We start from the raw sequence: 25638 nt of genomic DNA, 5'->3' as shown, positions 1-25638 counted from the left end.
CCACGCTTTTGGCATTGGCATGTCTTGCGCCCTACTTCCAGCCTTTGAAGACCTAATTATTCAAACTGAAAGAACCGGCTGAATGAGTGTTTGCAGTGCACCAGGAGGAGCAGGGACCATAGCATTGGAGGGGTGAGGATGGCGGAGATGGAAACGTTTTCATGCGCTCCTCTGGGAGGAATGAAAAGAAAAGACGAAACCGGAAACAGTAGTAGCCGCAAGAGGAAGTGTCTTCAAGCGCCAAGCAAGCGCTCCTCGTTAGTATAGTGGTGCGTATCCCCGCCTGTCACGTGGGAGACCAGGGATGGATTGCTTGACGGCGAGCCAGGTTGCTTTTCTCCCATCAGATTCCAACCGCTAATGCTAACGCAGTGTGTGGGAGCTTACATGCTTTTCCTTTCCCGTCTTTTTCGGACGACTATTCCAAAGGGGTAACCTGAAGGAATAGGGGCCTGAAGACACGAGGCATTCTTAAACCAGCACTGGGCTGCACGGCCTTCTGTTGTGATCAGGTTATATTCGAGTCAAAAAGCCAGAGCATCCGCTTCCATCCTATGGAGCACGAGCTAAATCGGAAGAGGCAGGGGATACACCTACGCCTATCGGCGCACGTTCCCCGCGGCAGGCTGCTTCACCCATTTGCACCCGACTGGAGACGGCACTGAGCAAGCTTTTTGTCAGGAGTGGGATTCGAACCCACGCCTCCAGGGGAGACTGCGACCTTAACGCAGCGCCTTAGACCGCTCGGCCATCCTGACGCTGGCCCCTAATCCCGGGGCGGTCTGATGAGCCACCGCGATCCCACTACGCTCCTCGAGTATCGCACTGTTATTAATACTACATTGTGACTCCAGCATTAAAATGTTTGGAAAATGTGTCGGCTTTTATAATCCAGTGTAGAGCAGCATGTGATGATTTGTGCTACAACACCAAGCGCTCAAAGTGACGTCTGCGTTTGTCGTTGAAACTTTCAACTCTTTCATCACTTATGTAGGAAATAAAAAGAGCAGTTGTGCGCCACGCGCAGAGCGGCCGTCAGCAGAGTGGCGCAGCGGAAGCGTGCTGGGCCCATAACCCAGAGGTCGATGGATCGAAACCATCCTCTGCTACGTGTGTCCTATGCATGATTCATAATCATGCCATTGGGTTAGCAAAGTGCCTTCAAATAGTCTGCATCTCCCTTTCTTTAAGTTCTGTCCTGAGTTTCTCTCTCGTGTGTGTTTGTGCAAGCTTGACACTTGCGGGACTCTTTAATCTTCACCAATACGGAGATGACCAAATGTGTCTTCGGTTGTTCTGAGGTCTTTGATAGTTTCTTCGAATGCTTCAACTGAACCTCGAAATCGAAGCAGTTATGTTTATATTGATTTCTCGCGTTAATCATTACGAACCAGGAACAGCCAGCACACTCGGTCGCATTAGTAATTATGTCACGTCTCTACTTAGCAGAGCATTCAAAGGCCCACTGGAAGTAGTAAAGCACTAAAACACTGCAAAACTGAACTCGGGAAAATCATACTGGGAGCTCTGAGCGATGTCTGCATCCAAGCCATCCAATACGGACTCTGAAACCTTGGAATATCAACACTATGATGCGCTACCTTTTACCTGGAGCAAAACGATGGAATTAGAAGAATGCTTACCGCAGGATACAACTGTGCCGCTGTTATTTGGAGCACGGTTTTCACTTGCATGAAAACTACAGCAGAACGTAGAAGGATGATCACTGAGAAGTCCACAATGCTGAGGAGATTGTAGGTCGTACATTTCAATGATTACTGACATTTGCGCTGCTGGAGGTACAGTAATCAACAAAGAACAGGGTGTGCTACTCTCGAATCCGGTCAGCACATGATGAAAAGCCAGGAAGTATACCTTGTCAAATTGCCGTCAACAGGGACAAGTTAACCACCTGCGCCACCGGCGCCCGGCTAGCTCAGTCGGTAGAGCATGAGACTCTTAATCTCAGGGTCGTGGGTTCGAGCCCCACGTTGGGCGGTGCCCGTCTCCTTATTAACAAAGTTTCCCGCTCATCCTTGAACCTCTTACACCTCGATGGTACCGAGCACTGCGTTTTAATGCACAGGTGTGATCAAACTGAGATGAAAAGGGCGTATCTAGCTCCTTGCCCGAGAGATAAATCAAAGGTTCCGCAGATAATCCCTTGGCTCCGGTCACCCGGACGCAGATAGGAGCTGCAGCCATCATAACTTGTATGAAAACTAAGAAGAGCTCCTGTCTATTTACAGTTTCATTTACTCTAGCGTTTCCTTAAACATTGCGTGTACGAAGGCTAAGAAATTGGAGAGCTATTCTAATACAATAACTATTAGGAATCTTTTCGCCATAACAGTTTCACTGTGATTTTGCAGGTAACACGTACGTTGGGAAAACATTTTGAACGCGATCAATAACCGCACTGGAAAAATGTGGGAAAGAAAGGGCGAAAAGCGACTCTTCAACATGTGGAAATATCTTCCTGAGCGGAGCCCTCTTCTCGAAGCTCAACACTCTGCAAGAGTCACTTCTCCCAACTTGCGCCCGCAGGTTTCCGTAGTGTGCCTGCAAAGAGCCATCCGCTTGAGACAGGCGCACCTCCCGATTTCATTGAACTAAGCTAGATGCACAATTTCTAATGCAGCCTTCATCACAATAGACAGTTCATTTCTCGAAAGCTTGTCATGTAAAAAAAGGAAACAAAGAACGAAAACGTATAGCTGACAATCTTCTGAAGCTGCAGATTCAGCTTTGGGGAAATGGACATTTTATGTATGCAGATGCTTTTCAAGCGCTGGTTTTAGAACGTCGCTGTGCTTCCAGCATCCTTTTCAGCCTTCTAAACTGGCTACCGAGGTGGCGATCACTTTGTAAAGCGGTTGAGAGGCCGGAGCTGCTCAAACCGCTCTTGCCGTTTCCCATCAATCAAAAGCACTATGTTGTTTCTTTGTATGGAAAGCTTTTCAAGTCTGGCATCGACACGCACCTTTCCTGAAACGTCCAAAGGGTGAATGCTTCGCAAAGAAATCCAGTCTACCTTCAGGGGGCATGATGTTGAAATCGGAATGAGCCCTGGGTGGGCTTGAAGCAGCAGCTGTTCAGTTAACAGCTGCACAGAAACGCACCCCGCTTGCTTTGTATCATTCGCAAGTTTCTGGTTAAAGAGTAAAAAAGGCTGGAATTCTTCTGCCAGCCGGCAGGATTTCTTCTGCACTCACCCAGAAAAGCCAAGAATTGTATTTCATCTTTCGCAAGCTGTATTTTCCAGGAGGAGAATGAATACTTGCATTAAACTGAATCAAGCCGACAGAGACGCACAGCCGTTGTTTTTCTCCATGGGAAGTTTTTCGTTAAGGAAAAACACCGTTGTCATTTTCTTGCCAGCCGGCGGTATTTCTTGTGCAGCGATGAGCCCGATTTGTATTTCGTATTTCGCAAGTTGTGTGAATTTCTTGAAGTTGAAAGTGAATTCGCTCCAGAAAAGAAATGTCCAGTCGCATGAAAGCCGTGGCTGTTTGTTAAACCGCAGGACAGGACAGCTTGCGTTCTGTTTCTCATGGCGTTCGCAAAGGCGATTCCTGCCTTTAAAACTGCTGTGTCTGCGACTGAAAGTGGCGTGTGTCGCAGCTTCTAAAGTCTTGTTGACGCTCCTCGATGTTGCTTTCTCTCTGCCTAAGGAAGTTCGATTGTCGCGTCGGAACGGGGAGACCTAATCCTTCCAGCTTTAAGCCACCCTTCAGTCTTCTGAAGGGTGTCCGAGTGCTAGCATGTCATTTGGCTTTTTCGGGGGGGAAACGGAGAGCGACATTGAAAAAGGTTACCGCCGCCGCCTCGCCCTCCGTGTTAAATGATCGCAAGCCGGCGGCGGCGGCGCTCCCTGTAGTCGTGGCCGAGCGGTTAAGGCGAAGGGCTAGAAAGCCATTGGGGACTCCCCGCGTCGGCTCGAATCCTGCCGACTACGGCGCCCTTCTCCTGTCGCTTCGGCCTGCCCAGAAAAAGGCGGAGTGCCGTTTCTCTCTTCCTGCTTCTTGTACAAACGCTTAATCGCTTGGACCTGCTGCCTTGGAAGTAATGTCTTTAACATCCACCAGTGACATTTCACAGCTGGAAGCACACAGCCACGCTTTTGGCATTGGCATGTCTTGCGCCCTACTTCCAGCCTTTGAAGACCTAATTATTCAAACTGAAAGAACCGGCTGAATGAGTGTTTGCAGTGCACCAGGAGGAGCAGGGACCATAGCATTGGAGGGGTGAGGATGGCGGAGATGGAAACGTTTTCATGCGCTCCTCTGGGAGGAATGAAAAGAAAAGACGAAACCGGAAACAGTAGTAGCCGCAAGAGGAAGTGTCTTCAAGCGCCAAGCAAGCGCTCCTCGTTAGTATAGTGGTGCGTATCCCCGCCTGTCACGTGGGAGACCAGGGATGGATTGCTTGACGGCGAGCCAGGTTGCTTTTCTCCCATCAGATTCCAACCGCTAATGCTAACGCAGTGTGTGGGAGCTTACATGCTTTTCCTTTCCCGTCTTTTTCGGACGACTATTCCAAAGGGGTAACCTGAAGGAATAGGGGCCTGAAGACACGAGGCATTCTTAAACCAGCACTGGGCTGCACGGCCTTCTGTTGTGATCAGGTTATATTCGAGTCAAAAAGCCAGAGCATCCGCTTCCATCCTATGGAGCACGAGCTAAATCGGAAGAGGCAGGGGATACACCTACGCCTATCGGCGCACGTTCCCCGCGGCAGGCTGCTTCACCCATTTGCACCCGACTGGAGACGGCACTGAGCAAGCTTTTTGTCAGGAGTGGGATTCGAACCCACGCCTCCAGGGGAGACTGCGACCTTAACGCAGCGCCTTAGACCGCTCGGCCATCCTGACGCTGGCCCCTAATCCCGGGGCGGTCTGATGAGCCACCGCGATCCCACTACGCTCCTCGAGTATCGCACTGTTATTAATACTACATTGTGACTCCAGCATTAAAATGTTTGGAAAATGTGTCGGCTTTTATAATCCAGTGTAGAGCAGCATGTGATGATTTGTGCTACAACACCAAGCGCTCAAAGTGACGTCTGCGTTTGTCGTTGAAACTTTCAACTCTTTCATCACTTATGTAGGAAATAAAAAGAGCAGTTGTGCGCCACGCGCAGAGCGGCCGTCAGCAGAGTGGCGCAGCGGAAGCGTGCTGGGCCCATAACCCAGAGGTCGATGGATCGAAACCATCCTCTGCTACGTGTGTCCTATGCATGATTCATAATCATGCCATTGGGTTAGCAAAGTGCCTTCAAATAGTCTGCATCTCCCTTTCTTTAAGTTCTGTCCTGAGTTTCTCTCTCGTGTGTGTTTGTGCAAGCTTGACACTTGCGGGACTCTTTAATCTTCACCAATACGGAGATGACCAAATGTGTCTTCGGTTGTTCTGAGGTCTTTGATAGTTTCTTCGAATGCTTCAACTGAACCTCGAAATCGAAGCAGTTATGTTTATATTGATTTCTCGCGTTAATCATTACGAACCAGGAACAGCCAGCACACTCGGTCGCATTAGTAATTATGTCACGTCTCTACTTAGCAGAGCATTCAAAGGCCCACTGGAAGTAGTAAAGCACTAAAACACTGCAAAACTGAACTCGGGAAAATCATACTGGGAGCTCTGAGCGATGTCTGCATCCAAGCCATCCAATACGGACTCTGAAACCTTGGAATATCAACACTATGATGCGCTACCTTTTACCTGGAGCAAAACGATGGAATTAGAAGAATGCTTACCGCAGGATACAACTGTGCCGCTGTTATTTGGAGCACGGTTTTCACTTGCATGAAAACTACAGCAGAACGTAGAAGGATGATCACTGAGAAGTCCACAATGCTGAGGAGATTGTAGGTCGTACATTTCAATGATTACTGACATTTGCGCTGCTGGAGGTACAGTAATCAACAAAGAACAGGGTGTGCTACTCTCGAATCCGGTCAGCACATGATGAAAAGCCAGGAAGTATACCTTGTCAAATTGCCGTCAACAGGGACAAGTTAACCACCTGCGCCACCGGCGCCCGGCTAGCTCGGTCGGTAGAGCATGAGACTCTTAATCTCAGGGTCGTGGGTTCGAGCCCCACGTTGGGCGGTGCCCGTCTCCTTATTAACAAAGTTTCCCGCTCATCCTTGAACCTCTTACACCTCGATGGTACCGAGCACTGCGTTTTAATGCACAGGTGTGATCAAACTGAGATGAAAAGGGCGTATCTAGCTCCTTGCCCGAGAGATAAATCAAAGGTTCCGCAGATAATCCCTTGGCTCCGGTCACCCGGACGCAGATAGGAGCTGCAGCCATCATAACTTGTATGAAAACTAAGAAGAGCTCCTGTCTATTTACAGTTTCATTTACTCTAGCGTTTCCTTAAACATTGCGTGTACGAAGGCTAAGAAATTGGAGAGCTATTCTAATACAATAACTATTAGGAATCTTTTCGCCATAACAGTTTCACTGTGATTTTGCAGGTAACACGTACGTTGGGAAAACATTTTGAACGCGATCAATAACCGCACTGGAAAAATGTGGGAAAGAAAGGGCGAAAAGCGACTCTTCAACATGTGGAAATATCTTCCTGAGCGGAGCCCTCTTCTCGAAGCTCAACACTCTGCAAGAGTCACTTCTCCCAACTTGCGCCCGCAGGTTTCCGTAGTGTGCCTGCAAAGAGCCATCCGCTTGAGACAGGCGCACCTCCCGATTTCATTGAACTAAGCTAGATGCACAATTTCTAATGCAGCCTTCATCACAATAGACAGTTCATTTCTCGAAAGCTTGTCATGTAAAAAAAGGAAACAAAGAACGAAAACGTATAGCTGACAATCTTCTGAAGCTGCAGATTCAGCTTTGGGGAAATGGACATTTTATGTATGCAGATGCTTTTCAAGCGCTGGTTTTAGAACGTCGCTGTGCTTCCAGCATCCTTTTCAGCCTTCTAAACTGGCTACCGAGGTGGCGATCACTTTGTAAAGCGGTTGAGAGGCCGGAGCTGCTCAAACCGCTCTTGCCGTTTCCCATCAATCAAAAGCACTATGTTGTTTCTTTGTATGGAAAGCTTTTCAAGTCTGGCATCGACACGCACCTTTCCTGAAACGTCCAAAGGGTGAATGCTTCGCAAAGAAATCCAGTCTACCTTCAGGGGGCATGATGTTGAAATCGGAATGAGCCCTGGGTGGGCTTGAAGCAGCAGCTGTTCAGTTAACAGCTGCACAGAAACGCACCCCGCTTGCTTTGTATCATTCGCAAGTTTGTGGTTAAAGAGTAAAAAAGGCTGGAATTCTTCTGCCAGCCGGCAGGATTTCTTCTGCACTCACCCAGAAAAGCCAAGAATTGTATTTCATCTTTCGCAAGCTGTATTTTCCAGGAGGAGAATGAATACTTGCATTAAACTGAATCAAGCCGACAGAGACGCACAGCCGTTGTTTTTCTCCATGGGAAGTTTTTCGTTAAGGAAAAACACCGTTGTCATTTTCTTGCCAGCCGGCGGTATTTCTTGTGCAGCGATGAGCCCGATTTGTATTTCGTATTTCGCAAGTTGTGTGAATTTCTTGAAGTTGAAAGTGAATTCGCTCCAGAAAAGAAATGTCCAGTCGCATGAAAGCCGTGGCTGTTTGTTAAACCGCAGGACCTGAGCTTGCGTTCTGTTTCTCATGGCGTTCGCAAAGGCGATTCCTGCCTTTAAAACTGCTGTGTCTGCGACTGAAAGTGGCGTGTGTCGCAGCTTCTAAAGTCTTGTTGACGCTCCTCGATGTTGCTTTCTCTCTGCCTAAGGAAGTTCGATTGTCGCGTCGGAACGGGGAGACCTAATCCTTCCAGCTTTAAGCCACCCTTCAGTCTTCTGAAGGGTGTCCGAGTGCTAGCATGTGATTTGGCTTTTTTGGGGGGGAAACGGAGAGCGACATTGAAAAAGGTTACCGCCGCCGCCTCGCCCTCCGTGTTAAATGATCGCAAGCCGGCGGCGGCGGCGCTCCCTGTAGTCGTGGCCGAGCGGTTAAGGCGAAGGGCTAGAAAGCCATTGGGGACTCCCCGCGTCGGCTCGAATCCTGCCGACTACGGCGCCCTTCTCCTGTCGCTTCGGCCTGCCCAGAAAAAGGCGGAGTGCCGTTTCTCTCTTCCTGCTTCTTGTACAAACGCTTAATCGCTTGGACCTGCTGCCTTGGAAGTAATGTCTTTAACATCCACCAGTGACATTTCACAGCTGGAAGCACACAGCCACGCTTTTGGCATTGGCATGTCTTGCGCCCTACTTCCAGCCTTTGAAGACCTAATTATTCAAACTGAAAGAACCGGCTGAATGAGTGTTTGCAGTGCACCAGGAGGAGCAGGGACCATAGCATTGGAGGGGTGAGGATGGCGGAGATGGAAACGTTTTCATGCGCTCCTCTGGGAGGAATGAAAAGAAAAGACGAAACCGGAAACAGTAGTAGCCGCAAGAGGAAGTGTCTTCAAGCGCCAAGCAAGCGCTCCTCGTTAGTATAGTGGTGCGTATCCCCGCCTGTCACGTGGGAGACCAGGGATGGATTGCTTGACGGCGAGCCAGGTTGCTTTTCTCCCATCAGATTCCAACCGCTAATGCTAACGCAGTGTGTGGGAGCTTACATGCTTTTCCTTTCCCGTCTTTTTCGGACGACTATTCCAAAGGGGTAACCTGAAGGAATAGGGGCCTGAAGACACGAGGCATTCTTAAACCAGCACTGGGCTGCACGGCCTTCTGTTGTGATCAGGTTATATTCGAGTCAAAAAGCCAGAGCATCCGCTTCCATCCTATGGAGCACGAGCTAAATCGGAAGAGGCAGGGGATACACCTACGCCTATCGGCGCACGTTCCCCGCGGCAGGCTGCTTCACCCATTTGCACCCGACTGGAGACGGCACTGAGCAAGCTTTTTGTCAGGAGTGGGATTCGAACCCACGCCTCCAGGGGAGACTGCGACCTTAACGCAGCGCCTTAGACCGCTCGGCCATCCTGACGCTGGCCCCTAATCCCGGGGCGGTCTGATGAGCCACCGCGATCCCACTACGCTCCTCGAGTATCGCACTGTTATTAATACTACATTGTGACTCCAGCATTAAAATGTTTGGAAAATGTGTCGGCTTTTATAATCCAGTGTAGAGCAGCATGTGATGATTTGTGCTACAACACCAAGCGCTCAAAGTGACGTCTGCGTTTGTCGTTGAAACTTTCAACTCTTTCATCACTTATGTAGGAAATAAAAAGAGCAGTTGTGCGCCACGCGCAGAGCGGCCGTCAGCAGAGTGGCGCAGCGGAAGCGTGCTGGGCCCATAACCCAGAGGTCGATGGATCGAAACCATCCTCTGCTACGTGTGTCCTATGCATGATTCATAATCATGCCATTGGGTTAGCAAAGTGCCTTCAAATAGTCTGCATCTCCCTTTCTTTAAGTTCTGTCCTGAGTTTCTCTCTCGTGTGTGTTTGTGCAAGCTTGACACTTGCGGGACTCTTTAATCTTCACCAATACGGAGATGACCAAATGTGTCTTCGGTTGTTCTGAGGTCTTTGATAGTTTCTTCGAATGCTTCAACTGAACCTCGAAATCGAAGCAGTTATGTTTATATTGATTTCTCGCGTTAATCATTACGAACCAGGAACAGCCAGCACACTCGGTCGCATTAGTAATTATGTCACGTCTCTACTTAGCAGAGCATTCAAAGGCCCACTGGAAGTAGTAAAGCACTAAAACACTGCAAAACTGAACTCGGGAAAATCATACTGGGAGCTCTGAGCGATGTCTGCATCCAAGCCATCCAATACGGACTCTGAAACCTTGGAATATCAACACTATGATGCGCTACCTTTTACCTGGAGCAAAACGATGGAATTAGAAGAATGCTTACCGCAGGATACAACTGTGCCGCTGTTATTTGGAGCACGGTTTTCACTTGCATGAAAACTACAGCAGAACGTAGAAGGATGATCACTGAGAAGTCCACAATGCTGAGGAGATTGTAGGTCGTACATTTCAATGATTACTGACATTTGCGCTGCTGGAGGTACAGTAATCAACAAAGAACAGGGTGTGCTACTCTCGAATCCGGTCAGCACATGATGAAAAGCCAGGAAGTATACCTTGTCAAATTGCCGTCAACAGGGACAAGTTAACCACCTGCGCCACCGGCGCCCGGCTAGCTCAGTCGGTAGAGCATGAGACTCTTAATCTCAGGGTCGTGGGTTCGAGCCCCACGTTGGGCGGTGCCCGTCTCCTTATTAACAAAGTTTCCCGCTCATCCTTGAACCTCTTACACCTCGATGGTACCGAGCACTGCGTTTTAATGCACAGGTGTGATCAAACTGAGATGAAAAGGGCGTATCTAGCTCCTTGCCCGAGAGATAAATCAAAGGTTCCGCAGATAATCCCTTGGCTCCGGTCACCCGGACGCAGATAGGAGCTGCAGCCATCATAACTTGTATGAAAACTAAGAAGAGCTCCTGTCTATTTACAGTTTCATTTACTCTAGCGTTTCCTTAAACATTGCGTGTACGAAGGCTAAGAAATTGGAGAGCTATTCTAATACAATAACTATTAGGAATCTTTTCGCCATAACAGTTTCACTGTGATTTTGCAGGTAACACGTACGTTGGGAAAACATTTTGAACGCGATCAATAACCGCACTGGAAAAATGTGGGAAAGAAAGGGCGAAAAGCGACTCTTCAACATGTGGAAATATCTTCCTGAGCGGAGCCCTCTTCTCGAAGCTCAACACTCTGCAAGAGTCACTTCTCCCAACTTGCGCCCGCAGGTTTCCGTAGTGTGCCTGCAAAGAGCCATCCGCTTGAGACAGGCGCACCTCCCGATTTCATTGAACTAAGCTAGATGCACAATTTCTAATGCAGCCTTCATCACAATAGACAGTTCATTTCTCGAAAGCTTGTCATGTAAAAAAAGGAAACAAAGAACGAAAACGTATAGCTGACAATCTTCTGAAGCTGCAGATTCAGCTTTGGGGAAATGGACATTTTATGTATGCAGATGCTTTTCAAGCGCTGGTTTTAGAACGTCGCTGTGCTTCCAGCATCCTTTTCAGCCTTCTAAACTGGCTACCGAGGTGGCGATCACTTTGTAAAGCGGTTGAGAGGCCGGAGCTGCTCAAACCGCTCTTGCCGTTTCCCATCAATCAAAAGCACTATGTTGTTTCTTTGTATGGAAAGCTTTTCAAGTCTGGCATCGACACGCACCTTTCCTGAAACGTCCAAAGGGTGAATGCTTCGCAAAGAAATCCAGTCTACCTTCAGGGGGCATGATGTTGAAATCGGAATGAGCCCTGGGTGGGCTTGAAGCAGCAGCTGTTCAGTTAACAGCTGCACAGAAACGCACCCCGCTTGCTTTGTATCATTCGCAAGTTTCTGGTTAAAGAGTAAAAAAGGCTGGAATTCTTCTGCCAGCCGGCAGGATTTCTTCTGCACTCACCCAGAAAAGCCAAGAATTGTATTTCATCTTTCGCAAGCTGTATTTTCCAGGAGGAGAATGAATACTTGCATTAAACTGAATCAAGCCGACAGAGACGCACAGCCGTTGTTTTTCTCCATGGGAAGTTTTTCGTTAAGGAAAAACACCGTTGTCATTTTCTTGCCAGCCGGCGGTATTTCTTGTGCAGCGATGAGCCAGATTTGTATTTCGTATTTCGCAAGTTGTGTGAATTTCTTGAAGTTGAAAGTGAATTCGCTCCAGAAAAGAAATGTCGCTTGAAAGCCGTGGCTGTTTGTTAAACCGCAGGACCTGAGCTTGCGTTCTGTTTCTCATGGCGTTCGCAAAGGCGATTCCTGCCTTTAAAACTGCTGTGTCTGCGACTGAAAGTGGCGTGTGTCGCAGCTTCTAAAGTCTTGTTGACGCTCCTCGATGTTGCTTTCTCTCTGCCTAAGGAAGTTCGATTGTCGCGTCGGAACGGGGAGACCTAATCCTTCCAGCTTTAAGCCACCCTTCAGTCTTCTGAAGGGTGTCCGAGTGCTAGCATGTGATTTGGCTTTTTTGGGGGGGAAACGGAGAGCGACATTGAAAAAGGTTACCGCCGCCGCCTCGCCCTCCGTGTTAAATGATCGCAAGCCGGCGGCGGCGGCGCTCCCTGTAGTCGTGGCCGAGCGGTTAAGGCGAAGGGCTAGAAAGCCATTGGGGACTCCCCGCGTCGGCTCGAATCCTGCCGACTACGGCGCCCTTCTCCTGTCGCTTCGGCCTGCCCAGAAAAAGGCGGAGTGCCGTTTCTCTCTTCCTGCTTCTTGTACAAACGCTTAATCGCTTGGACCTGCTGCCTTGGAAGTAATGTCTTTAACATCCACCAGTGACATTTCACAGCTGGAAGCACACAGCCACGCTTTTGGCATTGGCATGTCTTGCGCCCTACTTCCAGCCTTTGAAGACCTAATTATTCAAACTGAAAGAACCGGCTGAATGAGTGTTTGCAGTGCACCAGGAGGAGCAGGGACCATAGCATTGGAGGGGTGAGGATGGCGGAGATGGAAACGTTTTCATGCGCTCCTCTGGGAGGAATGAAAAGAAAAGACGAAACCGGAAACAGTAGTAGCCGCAAGAGGAAGTGTCTTCAAGCGCCAAGCAAGCGCTCCTCGTTAGTATAGTGGTGCGTATCCCCGCCTGTCACGTGGGAGACCAGGGATGGATTGCTTGACGGCGAGCCAGGTTGCTTTTCTCCCATCAGATTCCAACCGCTAATGCTAACGCAGTGTGTGGGAGCTTACATGCTTTTCCTTTCCCGTCTTTTTCGGACGACTATTCCAAAGGGGTAACCTGAAGGAATAGGGGCCTGAAGACACGAGGCATTCTTAAACCAGCACTGGGCTGCACGGCCTTCTGTTGTGATCAGGTTATATTCGAGTCAAAAAGCCAGAGCATCCGCTTCCATCCTATGGAGCACGAGCTAAATCGGAAGAGGCAGGGGATACACCTACGCCTATCGGCGCACGTTCCCCGCGGCAGGCTGCTTCACCCATTTGCACCCGACTGGAGACGGCACTGAGCAAGCTTTTTGTCAGGAGTGGGATTCGAACCCACGCCTCCAGGGGAGACTGCGACCTTAACGCAGCGCCTTAGACCGCTCGGCCATCCTGACGCTGGCCCCTAATCCCGGGGCGGTCTGATGAGCCACCGCGATCCCACTACGCTCCTCGAGTATCGCACTGTTATTAATACTACATTGTGACTCCAGCATTAAAATGTTTGGAAAATGTGTCGGCTTTTATAATCCAGTGTAGAGCAGCATGTGATGATTTGTGCTACAACACCAAGCGCTCAAAGTGACGTCTGCGTTTGTCGTTGAAACTTTCAACTCTTTCATCACTTATGTAGGAAATAAAAAGAGCAGTTGTGCGCCACGCGCAGAGCGGCCGTCAGCAGAGTGGCGCAGCGGAAGCGTGCTGGGCCCATAACCCAGAGGTCGATGGATCGAAACCATCCTCTGCTACGTGTGTCCTATGCATGATTCATAATCATGCCATTGGGTTAGCAAAGTGCCTTCAAATAGTCTGCATCTCCCTTTCTTTAAGTTCTGTCCTGAGTTTCTCTCTCGTGTGTGTTTGTGCAAGCTTGACACTTGCGGGACTCTTTAATCTTCACCAATACGGAGATGACCAAATGTGTCTTCGGTTGTTCTGAGGTCTTTGATAGTTTCTTCGAATGCTTCAACTGAACCTCGAAATCGAAGCAGTTATGTTTATATTGATTTCTCGCGTTAATCATTACGAACCAGGAACAGCCAGCACACTCGGTCGCATTAGTAATTATGTCACGTCTCTACTTAGCAGAGCATTCAAAGGCCCACTGGAAGTAGTAAAGCACTAAAACACTGCAAAACTGAACTCGGGAAAATCATACTGGGAGCTCTGAGCGATGTCTGCATCCAAGCCATCCAATACGGACTCTGAAACCTTGGAATATCAACACTATGATGCGCTACCTTTTACCTGGAGCAAAACGATGGAATTAGAAGAATGCTTACCGCAGGATACAACTGTGCCGCTGTTATTTGGAGCACGGTTTTCACTTGCATGAAAACTACAGCAGAACGTAGAAGGATGATCACTGAGAAGTCCACAATGCTGAGGAGATTGTAGGTCGTACATTTCAATGATTACTGACATTTGCGCTGCTGGAGGTACAGTAATCAACAAAGAACAGGGTGTGCTACTCTCGAATCCGGTCAGCACATGATGAAAAGCCAGGAAGTATACCTTGTCAAATTGCCGTCAACAGGGACAAGTTAACCACCTGCGCCACCGGCGCCCGGCTAGCTCAGTCGGTAGAGCATGAGACTCTTAATCTCAGGGTCGTGGGTTCGAGCCCCACGTTGGGCGGTGCCCGTCTCCTTATTAACAAAGTTTCCCGCTCATCCTTGAACCTCTTACACCTCGATGGTACCGAGCACTGCGTTTTAATGCACAGGTGTGATCAAACTGAGATGAAAAGGGCGTATCTAGCTCCTTGCCCGAGAGATAAATCAAAGGTTCCGCAGATAATCCCTTGGCTCCGGTCACCCGGACGCAGATAGGAGCTGCAGCCATCATAACTTGTATGAAAACTAAGAAGAGCTCCTGTCTATTTACAGTTTCATTTACTCTAGCGTTTCCTTAAACATTGCGTGTACGAAGGCTAAGAAATTGGAGAGCTATTCTAATACAATAACTATTAGGAATCTTTTCGCCATAACAGTTTCACTGTGATTTTGCAGGTAACACGTACGTTGGGAAAACATTTTGAACGCGATCAATAACCGCACTGGAAAAATGTGGGAAAGAAAGGGCGAAAAGCGACTCTTCAACATGTGGAAATATCTTCCTGAGCGGAGCCCTCTTCTCGAAGCTCAACACTCTGCAAGAGTCACTTCTCCCAACTTGCGCCCGCAGGTTTCCGTAGTGTGCCTGCAAAGAGCCATCCGCTTGAGACAGGCGCACCTCCCGATTTCATTGAACTAAGCTAGATGCACAATTTCTAATGCAGCCTTCATCACAATAGACAGTTCATTTCTCGAAAGCTTGTCATGTAAAAAAAGGAAACAAAGAACGAAAACGTATAGCTGACAATCTTCTGAAGCTGCAGATTCAGCTTTGGGGAAATGGACATTTTATGTATGCAGATGCTTTTCAAGCGCTGGTTTTAGAACGTCGCTGTGCTTCCAGCATCCTTTTCAGCCTTCTAAACTGGCTACCGAGGTGGCGATCACTTTGTAAAGCGGTTGAGAGGCCGGAGCTGCTCAAACCGCTCTTGCCGTTTCCCATCAATCAAAAGCACTATGTTGTTTCTTTGTATGGAAAGCTTTTCAAGTCTGGCATCGACACGCACCTTTCCTGAAACGTCCAAAGGGTGAATGCTTCGCAAAGAAATCCAGTCTACCTTCAGGGGGCATGATGTTGAAATCGGAATGAGCCCTGGGTGGGCTTGAAGCAGCAGCTGTTCAGTTAACAGCTGCACAGAAACGCACCCCGCTTGCTTTGTATCATTCGCAAGTTTGTGGTTAAAGAGTAAAAAAGGCTGGAATTCTTCTGCCAGCCGGCAGGATTTCTTCTGCACTCACCCAGAAAAGCCAAGAATTGTATTTCATCTTTCGCAAGCTGTATTTTCCAGGAGGAGAATGAATACTTGCATTAAACTGAATCAAGCCGACAGAGACGCACAGCCGTTGTTTTTCTCCATGGGAAGTTTTTCGTTAAGGAAAAACACCGTTGTCATTTTCTTGCCAGCCGGCGGTATTTCTTGTGCAGCGATGAGCCCGATTTGTATTTCGTATTTCGCAAGTTGTGTGAATTTCTTGAAGTTGAAAGTGAATTCGCTCCAGAAAAGAAATGTCCAGTCGCATGAAAGCCGTGGCTGTTTGTTAAACCGCAGGACCTGAGCTTGCGTTCTGTTTCTCATGGCGTTCGCAAAGGCGATTCCTGCCTTTAAAACTGCTGTGTCTGCGACTGAAAGTGGCGTGTGTCGCAGCTTCTAAAGTCTTGTTGACGCTCCTCGATGTTGCTTTCTCTCTGCCTAAGGAAGTTCGATTGTCGCGTCGGAACGGGGAGACCTAATCCTTCCAGCTTTAAGCCACCCTTCAGTCTTCTGAAGGGTGTCCGAGTGCTAGCATGTGATTTGGCTTTTTTGGGGGGGAAACGGAGAGCGACATTGAAAAAGGTTACCGCCGCCGCCTCGCCCTCCGTGTTAAATGATCGCAAGCCGGCGGCGGCGGCGCTCCCTGTAGTCGTGGCCGAGCGGTTAAGGCGAAGGGCTAGAAAGCCATTGGGGACTCCCCGCGTCGGCTCGAATCCTGCCGACTACGGCGCCCTTCTCCTGTCGCTTCGGCCTGCCCAGAAAAAGGCGGAGTGCCGTTTCTCTCTTCCTGCTTCTTGTACAAACGCTTAATCGCTTGGACCTGCTGCCTTGGAAGTAATGTCTTTAACATCCACCAGTGACATTTCACAGCTGGAAGCACACAGCCACGCTTTTGGCATTGGCATGTCTTGCGCCCTACTTCCAGCCTTTGAAGACCTAATTATTCAAACTGAAAGAACCGGCTGAATGAGTGTTTGCAGTGCACCAGGAGGAGCAGGGACCATAGCATTGGAGGGGTGAGGATGGCGGAGATGGAAACGTTTTCATGCGCTCCTCTGGGAGGAATGAAAAGAAAAGACGAAACCGGAAACAGTAGTAGCCGCAAGAGGAAGTGTCTTCAAGCGCCAAGCAAGCGCTCCTCGTTAGTATAGTGGTGCGTATCCCCGCCTGTCACGTGGGAGACCAGGGATGGATTGCTTGACGGCGAGCCAGGTTGCTTTTCTCCCATCAGATTCCAACCGCTAATGCTAACGCAGTGTGTGGGAGCTTACATGCTTTTCCTTTCCCGTCTTTTTCGGACGACTATTCCAAAGGGGTAACCTGAAGGAATAGGGGCCTGAAGACACGAGGCATTCTTAAACCAGCACTGGGCTGCACGGCCTTCTGTTGTGATCAGGTTATATTCGAGTCAAAAAGCCAGAGCATCCGCTTCCATCCTATGGAGCACGAGCTAAATCGGAAGAGGCAGGGGATACACCTACGCCTATCGGCGCACGTTCCCCGCGGCAGGCTGCTTCACCCATTTGCACCCGACTGGAGACGGCACTGAGCAAGCTTTTTGTCAGGAGTGGGATTCGAACCCACGCCTCCAGGGGAGACTGCGACCTTAACGCAGCGCCTTAGACCGCTCGGCCATCCTGACGCTGGCCCCTAATCCCGGGGCGGTCTGATGAGCCACCGCGATCCCACTACGCTCCTCGAGTATCGCACTGTTATTAATACTACATTGTGACTCCAGCATTAAAATGTTTGGAAAATGTGTCGGCTTTTATAATCCAGTGTAGAGCAGCATGTGATGATTTGTGCTACAACACCAAGCGCTCAAAGTGACGTCTGCGTTTGTCGTTGAAACTTTCAACTCTTTCATCACTTATGTAGGAAATAAAAAGAGCAGTTGTGCGCCACGCGCAGAGCGGCCGTCAGCAGAGTGGCGCAGCGGAAGCGTGCTGGGCCCATAACCCAGAGGTCGATGGATCGAAACCATCCTCTGCTACGTGTGTCCTATGCATGATTCATAATCATGCCATTGGGTTAGCAAAGTGCCTTCAAATAGTCTGCATCTCCCTTTCTTTAAGTTCTGTCCTGAGTTTCTCTCTCGTGTGTGTTTGTGCAAGCTTGACACTTGCGGGACTCTTTAATCTTCACCAATACGGAGATGACCAAATGTGTCTTCGGTTGTTCTGAGGTCTTTGATAGTTTCTTCGAATGCTTCAACTGAACCTCGAAATCGAAGCAGTTATGTTTATATTGATTTCTCGCGTTAATCATTACGAACCAGGAACAGCCAGCACACTCGGTCGCATTAGTAATTATGTCACGTCTCTACTTAGCAGAGCATTCAAAGGCCCACTGGAAGTAGTAAAGCACTAAAACACTGCAAAACTGAACTCGGGAAAATCATACTGGGAGCTCTGAGCGATGTCTGCATCCAAGCCATCCAATACGGACTCTGAAACCTTGGAATATCAACACTATGATGCGCTACCTTTTACCTGGAGCAAAACGATGGAATTAGAAGAATGCTTACCGCAGGATACAACTGTGCCGCTGTTATTTGGAGCACGGTTTTCACTTGCATGAAAACTACAGCAGAACGTAGAAGGATGATCACTGAGAAGTCCACAATGCTGAGGAGATTGTAGGTCGTACATTTCAATGATTACTGACATTTGCGCTGCTGGAGGTACAGTAATCAACAAAGAACAGGGTGTGCTACTCTCGAATCCGGTCAGCACATGATGAAAAGCCAGGAAGTATACCTTGTCAAATTGCCGTCAACAGGGACAAGTTAACCACCTGCGCCACCGGCGCCCGGCTAGCTCAGTCGGTAGAGCATGAGACTCTTAATCTCAGGGTCGTGGGTTCGAGCCCCACGTTGGGCGGTGCCCGTCTCCTTATTAACAAAGTTTCCCGCTCATCCTTGAACCTCTTACACCTCGATGGTACCGAGCACTGCGTTTTAATGCACAGGTGTGATCAAACTGAGATGAAAAGGGCGTATCTAGCTCCTTGCCCGAGAGATAAATCAAAGGTTCCGCAGATAATCCCTTGGCTCCGGTCACCCGGACGCAGATAGGAGCTGCAGCCATCATAACTTGTATGAAAACTAAGAAGAGCTCCTGTCTATTTACAGTTTCATTTACTCTAGCGTTTCCTTAAACATTGCGTGTACGAAGGCTAAGAAATTGGAGAGCTATTCTAATACAATAACTATTAGGAATCTTTTCGCCATAACAGTTTCACTGTGATTTTGCAGGTAACACGTACGTTGGGAAAACATTTTGAACGCGATCAATAACCGCACTGGAAAAATGTGGGAAAGAAAGGGCGAAAAGCGACTCTTCAACATGTGGAAATATCTTCCTGAGCGGAGCCCTCTTCTCGAAGCTCAACACTCTGCAAGAGTCACTTCTCCCAACTTGCGCCCGCAGGTTTCCGTAGTGTGCCTGCAAAGAGCCATCCGCTTGAGACAGGCGCACCTCCCGATTTCATTGAACTAAGCTAGATGCACAATTTCTAATGCAGCCTTCATCACAATAGACAGTTCATTTCTCGAAAGCTTGTCATGTAAAAAAAGGAAACAAAGAACGAAAACGTATAGCTGACAATCTTCTGAAGCTGCAGATTCAGCTTTGGGGAAATGGACATTTTATGTATGCAGATGCTTTTCAAGCGCTGGTTTTAGAACGTCGCTGTGCTTCCAGCATCCTTTTCAGCCTTCTAAACTGGCTACCGAGGTGGCGATCACTTTGTAAAGCGGTTGAGAGGCCGGAGCTGCTCAAACCGCTCTTGCCGTTTCCCATCAATCAAAAGCACTATGTTGTTTCTTTGTATGGAAAGCTTTTCAAGTCTGGCATCGACACGCACCTTTCCTGAAACGTCCAAAGGGTGAATGCTTCGCAAAGAAATCCAGTCTACCTTCAGGGGGCATGATGTTGAAATCGGAATGAGCCCTGGGTGGGCTTGAAGCAGCAGCTGTTCAGTTAACAGCTGCACAGAAACGCACCCCGCTTGCTTTGTATCATTCGCAAGTTTCTGGTTAAAGAGTAAAAAAGGCTGGAATTCTTCTGCCAGCCGGCAGGATTTCTTCTGCACTCACCCAGAAAAGCCAAGAATTGTATTTCATCTTTCGCAAGCTGTATTTTCCAGGAGGAGAATGAATACTTGCATTAAACTGAATCAAGCCGACAGAGACGCACAGCCGTTGTTTTTCTCCATGGGAAGTTTTTCGTTAAGGAAAAACACCGTTGTCATTTTCTTGCCAGCCGGCGGTATTTCTTGTGCAGCGATGAGCCAGATTTGTATTTCGTATTTCGCAAGTTGTGTGAATTTCTTGAAGTTGAAAGTGAATTCGCTCCAGAAAAGAAATGTCGCTTGAAAGCCGTGGCTGTTTGTTAAACCGCAGGACCTGAGCTTGCGTTCTGTTTCTCATGGCGTTCGCAAAGGCGATTCCTGCCTTTAAAACTGCTGTGTCTGCGACTGAAAGTGGCGTGTGTCGCAGCTTCTAAAGTCTTGTTGACGCTCCTCGATGTTGCTTTCTCTCTGCCTAAGGAAGTTCGATTGTCGCGTCGGAACGGGGAGACCTAATCCTTCCAGCTTTAAGCCACCCTTCAGTCTTCTGAAGGGTGTCCGAGTGCTAGCATGTGATTTGGCTTTTTTGGGGGGGAAACGGAGAGCGACATTGAAAAAGGTTACCGCCGCCGCCTCGCCCTCCGTGTTAAATGATCGCAAGCCGGCGGCGGCGGCGCTCCCTGTAGTCGTGGCCGAGCGGTTAAGGCGAAGGGCTAGAAAGCCATTGGGGACTCCCCGCGTCGGCTCGAATCCTGCCGACTACGGCGCCCTTCTCCTGTCGCTTCGGCCTGCCCAGAAAAAGGCGGAGTGCCGTTTCTCTCTTCCTGCTTCTTGTACAAACGCTTAATCGCTTGGACCTGCTGCCTTGGAAGTAATGTCTTTAACATCCACCAGTGACATTTCACAGCTGGAAGCACACAGCCACGCTTTTGGCATTGGCATGTCTTGCGCCCTACTTCCAGCCTTTGAAGACCTAATTATTCAAACTGAAAGAACCGGCTGAATGAGTGTTTGCAGTGCACCAGGAGGAGCAGGGACCATAGCATTGGAGGGGTGAGGATGGCGGAGATGGAAACGTTTTCATGCGCTCCTCTGGGAGGAATGAAAAGAAAAGACGAAACCGGAAACAGTAGTAGCCGCAAGAGGAAGTGTCTTCAAGCGCCAAGCAAGCGCTCCTCGTTAGTATAGTGGTGCGTATCCCCGCCTGTCACGTGGGAGACCAGGGATGGATTGCTTGACGGCGAGCCAGGTTGCTTTTCTCCCATCAGATTCCAACCGCTAATGCTAACGCAGTGTGTGGGAGCTTACATGCTTTTCCTTTCCCGTCTTTTTCGGACGACTATTCCAAAGGGGTAACCTGAAGGAATAGGGGCCTGAAGACACGAGGCATTCTTAAACCAGCACTGGGCTGCACGGCCTTCTGTTGTGATCAGGTTATATTCGAGTCAAAAAGCCAGAGCATCCGCTTCCATCCTATGGAGCACGAGCTAAATCGGAAGAGGCAGGGGATACACCTACGCCTATCGGCGCACGTTCCCCGCGGCAGGCTGCTTCACCCATTTGCACCCGACTGGAGACGGCACTGAGCAAGCTTTTTGTCAGGAGTGGGATTCGAACCCACGCCTCCAGGGGAGACTGCGACCTTAACGCAGCGCCTTAGACCGCTCGGCCATCCTGACGCTGGCCCCTAATCCCGGGGCGGTCTGATGAGCCACCGCGATCCCACTACGCTCCTCGAGTATCGCACTGTTATTAATACTACATTGTGACTCCAGCATTAAAATGTTTGGAAAATGTGTCGGCTTTTATAATCCAGTGTAGAGCAGCATGTGATGATTTGTGCTACAACACCAAGCGCTCAAAGTGACGTCTGCGTTTGTCGTTGAAACTTTCAACTCTTTCATCACTTATGTAGGAAATAAAAAGAGCAGTTGTGCGCCACGCGCAGAGCGGCCGTCAGCAGAGTGGCGCAGCGGAAGCGTGCTGGGCCCATAACCCAGAGGTCGATGGATCGAAACCATCCTCTGCTACGTGTGTCCTATGCATGATTCATAATCATGCCATTGGGTTAGCAAAGTGCCTTCAAATAGTCTGCATCTCCCTTTCTTTAAGTTCTGTCCTGAGTTTCTCTCTCGTGTGTGTTTGTGCAAGCTTGACACTTGCGGGACTCTTTAATCTTCACCAATACGGAGATGACCAAATGTGTCTTCGGTTGTTCTGAGGTCTTTGATAGTTTCTTCGAATGCTTCAACTGAACCTCGAAATCGAAGCAGTTATGTTTATATTGATTTCTCGCGTTAATCATTACGAACCAGGAACAGCCAGCACACTCGGTCGCATTAGTAATTATGTCACGTCTCTACTTAGCAGAGCATTCAAAGGCCCACTGGAAGTAGTAAAGCACTAAAACACTGCAAAACTGAACTCGGGAAAATCATACTGGGAGCTCTGAGCGATGTCTGCATCCAAGCCATCCAATACGGACTCTGAAACCTTGGAATATCAACACTATGATGCGCTACCTTTTACCTGGAGCAAAACGATGGAATTAGAAGAATGCTTACCGCAGGATACAACTGTGCCGCTGTTATTTGGAGCACGGTTTTCACTTGCATGAAAACTACAGCAGAACGTAGAAGGATGATCACTGAGAAGTCCACAATGCTGAGGAGATTGTAGGTCGTACATTTCAATGATTACTGACATTTGCGCTGCTGGAGGTACAGTAATCAACAAAGAACAGGGTGTGCTACTCTCGAATCCGGTCAGCACATGATGAAAAGCCAGGAAGTATACCTTGTCAAATTGCCGTCAACAGGGACAAGTTAACCACCTGCGCCACCGGCGCCCGGCTAGCTCAGTCGGTAGAGCATGAGACTCTTAATCTCAGGGTCGTGGGTTCGAGCCCCACGTTGGGCGGTGCCCGTCTCCTTATTAACAAAGTTTCCCGCTCATCCTTGAACCTCTTACACCTCGATGGTACCGAGCACTGCGTTTTAATGCACAGGTGTGATCAAACTGAGATGAAAAGGGCGTATCTAGCTCCTTGCCCGAGAGATAAATCAAAGGTTCCGCAGATAATCCCTTGGCTCCGGTCACCCGGACGCAGATAGGAGCTGCAGCCATCATAACTTGTATGAAAACTAAGAAGAGCTCCTGTCTATTTACAGTTTCATTTACTCTAGCGTTTCCTTAAACATTGCGTGTACGAAGGCTAAGAAATTGGAGAGCTATTCTAATACAATAACTATTAGGAATCTTTTCGCCATAACAGTTTCACTGTGATTTTGCAGGTAACACGTACGTTGGGAAAACATTTTGAACGCGATCAATAACCGCACTGGAAAAATGTGGGAAAGAAAGGGCGAAAAGCGACTCTTCAACATGTGGAAATATCTTCCTGAGCGGAGCCCTCTTCTCGAAGCTCAACACTCTGCAAGAGTCACTTCTCCCAACTTGCGCCCGCAGGTTTCCGTAGTGTGCCTGCAAAGAGCCATCCGCTTGAGACAGGCGCACCTCCCGATTTCATTGAACTAAGCTAGATGCACAATTTCTAATGCAGCCTTCATCACAATAGACAGTTCATTTCTCGAAAGCTTGTCATGTAAAAAAAGGAAACAAAGAACGAAAACGTATAGCTGACAATCTTCTGAAGCTGCAGATTCAGCTTTGGGGAAATGGACATTTTATGTATGCAGATGCTTTTCAAGCGCTGGTTTTAGAACGTCGCTGTGCTTCCAGCATCCTTTTCAGCCTTCTAAACTGGCTACCGAGGTGGCGATCACTTTGTAAAGCGGTTGAGAGGCCGGAGCTGCTCAAACCGCTCTTGCCGTTTCCCATCAATCAAAAGCACTATGTTGTTTCTTTGTATGGAAAGCTTTTCAAGTCTGGCATCGACACGCACCTTTCCTGAAACGTCCAAAGGGTGAATGCTTCGCAAAGAAATCCAGTCTACCTTCAGGGGGCATGATGTTGAAATCGGAATGAGCCCTGGGTGGGCTTGAAGCAGCAGCTGTTCAGTTAACAGCTGCACAGAAACGCACCCCGCTTGCTTTGTATCATTCGCAAGTTTGTGGTTAAAGAGTAAAAAAGGCTGGAATTCTTCTGCCAGCCGGCAGGATTTCTTCTGCACTCACCCAGAAAAGCCAAGAATTGTATTTCATCTTTCGCAAGCTGTATTTTCCAGGAGGAGAATGAATACTTGCATTAAACTGAATCAAGCCGACAGAGACGCACAGCCGTTGTTTTTCTCCATGGGAAGTTTTTCGTTAAGGAAAAACACCGTTGTCATTTTCTTGCCAGCCGGCGGTATTTCTTGTGCAGCGATGAGCCCGATTTGTATTTCGTATTTCGCAAGTTGTGTGAATTTCTTGAAGTTGAAAGTGAATTCGCTCCAGAAAAGAAATGTCCAGTCGCATGAAAGCCGTGGCTGTTTGTTAAACCGCAGGACAGGACAGCTTGCGTTCTGTTTCTCATGGCGTTCGCAAAGGCGATTCCTGCCTTTAAAACTGCTGTGTCTGCGACTGAAAGTGGCGTGTGTCGCAGCTTCTAAAGTCTTGTTGACGCTCCTCGATGTTGCTTTCTCTCTGCCTAAGGAAGTTCGATTGTCGCGTCGGAAGGAGGAGACCTAATCCTTCCAGCTTTAAGCCACCCTTCAGTCTTCTGAAGGGTGTCCGAGTGCTAGCATGTCATTTGGCTTTTTTGGGGGGGAAACGGAGAGCGACATTGAAAAAGGTTACCGCCGCCGCCTCGCCCTCCGTGTTAAATGATCGCAAGCCGGCGGCGGCGGCGCTCCCTGTAGTCGTGGCCGAGCGGTTAAGGCGAAGGGCTAGAAAGCCATTGGGGACTCCCCGCGTCGGCTCGAATCCTGCCGACTACGGCGCCCTTCTCCTGTCGCTTCGGCCTGCCCAGAAAAAGGCGGAGTGCCGTTTCTCTCTTCCTGCTTCTTGTACAAACGCTTAATCGCTTGGACCTGCTGCCTTGGAAGTAATGTCTTTAACATCCACCAGTGACATTTCACAGCTGGAAGCACACAGCCACGCTTTTGGCATTGGCATGTCTTGCGCCCTACTTCCAGCCTTTGAAGACCTAATTATTCAAACTGAAAGAACCGGCTGAATGAGTGTTTGCAGTGCACCAGGAGGAGCAGGGACCATAGCATTGGAGGGGTGAGGATGGCGGAGATGGAAACGTTTTCATGCGCTCCTCTGGGAGGAATGAAAAGAAAAGACGAAACCGGAAACAGTAGTAGCCGCAAGAGGAAGTGTCTTCAAGCGCCAAGCAAGCGCTCCTCGTTAGTATAGTGGTGCGTATCCCCGCCTGTCACGTGGGAGACCAGGGATGGATTGCTTGACGGCGAGCCAGGTTGCTTTTCTCCCATCAGATTCCAACCGCTAATGCTAACGCAGTGTGTGGGAGCTTACATGCTTTTCCTTTCCCGTCTTTTTCGGACGACTATTCCAAAGGGGTAACCTGAAGGAATAGGGGCCTGAAGACACGAGGCATTCTTAAACCAGCACTGGGCTGCACGGCCTTCTGTTGTGATCAGGTTATATTCGAGTCAAAAAGCCAGAGCATCCGCTTCCATCCTATGGAGCACGAGCTAAATCGGAAGAGGCAGGGGATACACCTACGCCTATCGGCGCACGTTCCCCGCGGCAGGCTGCTTCACCCATTTGCACCCGACTGGAGACGGCACTGAGCAAGCTTTTTGTCAGGAGTGGGATTCGAACCCACGCCTCCAGGGGAGACTGCGACCTTAACGCAGCGCCTTAGACCGCTCGGCCATCCTGACGCTGGCCCCTAATCCCGGGGCGGTCTGATGAGCCACCGCGATCCCACTACGCTCCTCGAGTATCGCACTGTTATTAATACTACATTGTGACTCCAGCATTAAAATGTTTGGAAAATGTGTCGGCTTTTATAATCCAGTGTAGAGCAGCATGTGATGATTTGTGCTACAACACCAAGCGCTCAAAGTGACGTCTGCGTTTGTCGTTGAA

The 25638-nt window shown here is 49.0% G+C and overlaps 7 non-coding genes across 7 annotated transcripts; all 7 read right to left on the bottom strand.

Moving 5' to 3' along the window:
* Window positions 1-675: 675 nt before the first annotated feature.
* trnal-aag (transfer RNA leucine (anticodon AAG)) lies at window positions 676-758 on the bottom strand. The gene has a single exon. It is a non-coding gene; the product is annotated as a tRNA-Leu (tRNA).
* Window positions 759-4790: 4032 nt separating this feature from the next.
* On the bottom strand, window positions 4791-4873 carry trnal-aag (transfer RNA leucine (anticodon AAG)). The gene has a single exon. It is a non-coding gene; the product is annotated as a tRNA-Leu (tRNA).
* A 4030-nt stretch (window positions 4874-8903) lies between these two features.
* On the bottom strand, window positions 8904-8986 carry trnal-aag (transfer RNA leucine (anticodon AAG)). Its single transcript has one exon. It is a non-coding gene; the product is annotated as a tRNA-Leu (tRNA).
* Window positions 8987-13011: 4025 nt separating this feature from the next.
* On the bottom strand, window positions 13012-13094 carry trnal-aag (transfer RNA leucine (anticodon AAG)). Its single transcript has one exon. It is a non-coding gene; the product is annotated as a tRNA-Leu (tRNA).
* Window positions 13095-17124: 4030 nt separating this feature from the next.
* On the bottom strand, window positions 17125-17207 carry trnal-aag (transfer RNA leucine (anticodon AAG)). Its single transcript has one exon. It is a non-coding gene; the product is annotated as a tRNA-Leu (tRNA).
* Window positions 17208-21232: 4025 nt separating this feature from the next.
* trnal-aag (transfer RNA leucine (anticodon AAG)) lies at window positions 21233-21315 on the bottom strand. Its single transcript has one exon. It is a non-coding gene; the product is annotated as a tRNA-Leu (tRNA).
* A 4032-nt stretch (window positions 21316-25347) lies between these two features.
* trnal-aag (transfer RNA leucine (anticodon AAG)) lies at window positions 25348-25430 on the bottom strand. The gene has a single exon. It is a non-coding gene; the product is annotated as a tRNA-Leu (tRNA).
* Between the last annotated feature and the right edge of the window lie 208 nt (window positions 25431-25638).

Source organism: Lepisosteus oculatus, unplaced genomic scaffold (genome assembly GCF_040954835.1).
Source record: "Lepisosteus oculatus isolate fLepOcu1 unplaced genomic scaffold, fLepOcu1.hap2 HAP2_SCAFFOLD_39, whole genome shotgun sequence".
Classification (NCBI taxonomy): Eukaryota; Metazoa; Chordata; class Actinopteri; order Semionotiformes; family Lepisosteidae; genus Lepisosteus; species Lepisosteus oculatus.
This window is presented reverse-complemented; position numbering and strand designations above follow the sequence as displayed.